Source organism: Elephantulus edwardii, unplaced genomic scaffold (genome assembly GCF_000299155.1).
Source record: "Elephantulus edwardii isolate Elephantulus edwardi_28Jun2011 unplaced genomic scaffold, EleEdw1.0 scaffold00017, whole genome shotgun sequence".
In the NCBI taxonomy this organism is placed as follows: domain Eukaryota; kingdom Metazoa; phylum Chordata; class Mammalia; order Macroscelidea; family Macroscelididae; genus Elephantulus; species Elephantulus edwardii.
Genome location: NW_006399767.1, coordinates 8,699,977 through 8,704,387, shown reverse-complemented (window position 1 = coordinate 8,704,387; position 4,411 = coordinate 8,699,977).

Genomic DNA, 4,411 nt, shown 5'->3' with positions numbered 1-4,411 from the left:
AGATCAGAACCTTGACCCTATTCGTGCCAACCTCACACTTTCCACCAAGCTGGAGCCCATTGCTGCATTACTGTGTCAAACCATCCATCTTGTTGTGGGTCTTCTTCTTTTGCACTGACCATTTGCTTTTCTAAGCATGATGTCAAGACTAGCCTTTCTTGACAAAGACCCAAAGTATGTAAGAAAAGTTTTACCATACTTGCCTCTTTAAGGATCATCCTGGTTGCACTTCCTCTGAGAAAAAAAATGTGTTTTCTTGACATTCCATGGTATATCCAATACCCTTCATCAATACCACAATCCAATTTGAAGGGCAATTACTAAAAGAAGAATTGTTCTTCTTCAGTCTTCCTTATTCATCCTCCAACTTTCACAGGTATATGAAGCAATTGTCAGTAACATTGTGTGGGTAAGGCACACCTTAGTCTGGAAACTGGCATACTAAATCTTCAGCACTTTAAACAGGTCCTTAAAGCAGATTTGCTCAATGAAGAGACTAAGATGAACTAGCTCTGGTAGAACAATGCTTAAGCTCTTAATGTCACTGCTTAATGTGCTTGTTAAAAGCAGTTCTATCCAGGCCTCAAGTTTGGCTGCTAACCAGAAGTTTGGCAATTGGAAACCATGCATTAGCTCCATGGAAGAAAGACCCAGTCATCTGTTCTTGTAAAGAATATAGTGTATTAAAACCCAAGGGGCAGCTCTATACTGTTATCTAGAGTTTTTTCTGAGTTAGAATCTGCAAGATGTAACCCAATGTTGTTAAAGAACAAGAAAGTTCTCCTTCCCCAGGTTATGATTGACATTTCCAGGCCCTGTGTATGCTCCTTCATAAAGTCCCCACTGTTGGTGAGGGAATTTAGCAACTTAGCATGGGTGGATTCAGAAATTAATGAAAGCTGCTCTATAGGTAATGTGCTGTCACGGGGTCCCTTCTCTAGTGAGTGCACACAGGAGCCACGGAGATTTCTTTTGCACTGTGCACTGTATCTCATGTTCTCGTGGCCATTTGACTCTAAGCTGTGACACTTGACAATCACACCCCATGAAGAATCTAAGGTTGCAAAATTCCTTCCACTAAGAGGTTAAGGGCACAGCCTAGTGGTAAGGATCTCTGTTGCAATCCCAAAAGTACACGGTTTGAGTCCACCAGGTGCTCCTAGGGAGAAGGATGGGCAATTTCCTCACATGCAATTACTGCCTTGGAAAACCCACTGGAAGGTCAGCTATGGGTCAGTTCCAACACGATGACAAACAACTACAGCTGCCCAGTGAGTAAGGAGTTGTGCTGCCACTTCATAAGTACTTGGTTTGAATTCACCAGCTGTTCTGCAAGAGAAGGATGGGCAATCTCCCTGCAATTTATGTATAACCTGTGAAAACCTACTGGAGGTTTTGTGTTAGCTATAAATTAGTTCTAGCTTGATGGCACATAATAACACAACAATAAAAGGTTGAACTCGAACACTGAGCTTGAAGTCTGGTTATAATTGCTTTTAAAAAGCACAGTAAGCTTCACAAGATTTTGGACTGCTTCTGTGGGCATCAGAGAAATCACTGGAATTGCCTGGCAAGGACCAAATAGAATAGATGGATACATTAATAAGTAAATATGTTTACTGAAGTAAATTTACACACCAGAAAAACTTCTGGGGATAGATGGGCCACCTTCTCTTAGACCATTTATAGAGTTGGTAACTCAATGGATGGTCAGGTGAGTTCATTCCAATTTGACAGAAATGAGTTTCAATTTGTTTGTATCACCCCCAAGGGTCTCTTCTGTTTATTTGCAGTCACTTTTAATGTCTACTTGAAAGCCATTCAACCACAAATCCACTTTCTGTTGTTTCCAAGTCATACATGAAAATGGATAGATTTCGTTCTGGGAGGCTGGGCTCTATGAGGAGAAGTGTGGTGTCAGGACCGGTGGAAGATTCATCAACAATCTGCGTTATGCAGATGACACAACCCTGCTTGCTGAAACTGAGGAGGACCTCATGCACTTGCTGCAGAGGGTCAAAGACTGCAGCCTCCAATATAGATTGAGGTTCAATGTCAAGAAGACAAGGATTCTCACCACTGGGCCAATTGGCAGCATCAGGATGGATGGTGAAGAGATTGAGATTGTTCACAGCTTTAGTTTGCTTGGCTCCACAGTCAACATTCTTGGCACCAGTAGCCAGGAAATTAAAAGGTGTATTGCCATGGAAAAATCTACTGCTAGGGACCTCTCCAGAGTACTGAAGAGCAATGGTGACTCTCTGGAGACTAAGGTGTATCTGATACAGGCCATGGTCTTTGCAATCACTTGCTATGCATCAGAAAGTTGCACAATGACTAAGGAGGATAGAAGGAGAATTGATGCCTTTGAGCTGTGGTGCTGGAGAAGAGTATTGAGAGTACCATGGACTACTAGGAAAACAAACAGATTCGTCCTGGAAAGGGTTAAACCAGGTGGCTCCCTGGAGGCAAGGATTCTGAGGCTTCGTCTAACATACTTTGGACATGTTGTTAGGAGGGAGAGGTCCTTGGAGAGGGACATCATGCTTGGGAGGGTGGAGGGACAGTGCAGGAGGGGAAGACCCTCTATGAGGTGGATTGATTTAGTGACTGGGGTAATTGGGATGTGTGTGTCAGAGACAGTGCGATTGGCACAGGACAGAGCAGAGTTTAGGGCTGTTGTACACAGGGTCGCTATGAGTCGCAAGCGACTCGATGGCACATAAGAACAACAATAGAGGTGTGTGTATGAAGCCATTTGTTGTACCAGGCCTGCTGACAATTTCTTGCCTTAAAGTGACCAAAACCGCATAGGTAGATCCAGTATAGCTTGTAAGACAGTAAATGAAGACATCAACACGATAAATGATGGTGCGCTGTGAAAGGGAGACTCCAGACTTGGAACTTGGAACCCAATCTGGAGAAGCCAAGGGAGACCTCCTGGAGGAGGTGACATCTGAACTGAAAATGGAAAGGAAAGCTAGAGTTAAGCAGGAGACAAGGAGAGCGAGGATTCTCTAGACCAAGGAACAGTTTTCTGAAGGCTCTGGAGTGAGCATACGTCAGGCTAGAGTACGTATGGTGTGTGGAAATGTGGGAGGATGACGCTGGAGACTAGGAAGACCCAGGAATGGTGGTGGTTTAGTTTAGGTTGCATTTCAAAGATGATCAGTCTTTGAAGGGCTTTATTATGGTGGACTCTAGAGTCCCTGTGCGGTGCAAAATGTTGGCATGTTCAACTGCTCACGGAAAGGCTGGCATATGAATCACCCAGGGGTGGTGACGCAGAACAAATGGCTTGACAGTCAACTTCTGGAAATTCAGCCCTTGAGAATCCCATAGGACACATTGCTATCTATCCTGACACACATGGAGACCTCACATAGTGCCACCCACTCCATGCAAACAAACTGGTTTTGCTTCCCCCCCCCCTTTCTTTTGACTGTGACATAGTCATTGAAAATGCCTGATGAATTCAAGAAGCCTGACAAGGAGCCATGACAGAAGTTACTGGGAGAACTCAGGGAGAGATAGCAGGAGAGAGCAGAGCCTGATGCTTGGAAGCCTGGTTGCCAGCTGGAGATGGCTTGATGGATGGGATGTTTGATGGGGAAAGTACTCACCTTTTTGAAAGATGCTCCAGTGGTACAGTGGTTAGAGCACTTGCCTGTGAACCAGAAGGTCAGTGGTTCAAACCCACTCTCTGCTCTGTGGGAGAAAAATATGGCTTCTCTATGAGTTGGAGAAAATTGCCAGTTAGGAAGAAGCTTGCATGATATTTTACCATGACTGGTGAAGACATCAAGGCCAGTTAGTTGAACTATTAGCAGGAGTCCACTAAAGACAGCTGGGTCTCTCACTGTGCCCAGTATGCAATGAATGTGTAATGATCATCTACAGTGTGGTAAGGATTCTGTGACAATTAAGTAAAGACATTATCCTCGCCCTTGGGCCATATTAACTGTTGTTATTGTTAAGTGCCATTGAGTTGACCGCAACTCAGTGATGCTAAGAAGAGCCGATCTGGACTTGGCCCTATCCTGTACCATCTTCACAGTCTCCACCATACAAAAGCCCATTGTAGCCACAGTCAATCCATTTCCTTGAGCAAAGGCTCATTGAACCATGGCCACTGCTGGCTGCCTGGTGAAATGTACAGGCTTTCTGTGACCGTCATGTTTTCAAAGCACGAAATAAAAGACAGAAAAGTTCTTTAGTGGTTTTCACGTGTAGTGAAAACGCAACACCTCTAGTCCAGGTGTATCACATTGTGGGAGAAAGACTTTAAGAAAGTCAAGTTGAAAGAGTCAAGTATTTACTGAACACTGTTCAGGGAGCAGGCAATGGACACACAAGCAGGTGGTAGATAGCAGAGGAAGCGAAATGTTATGCGGAATGTAAGACGGGTCAA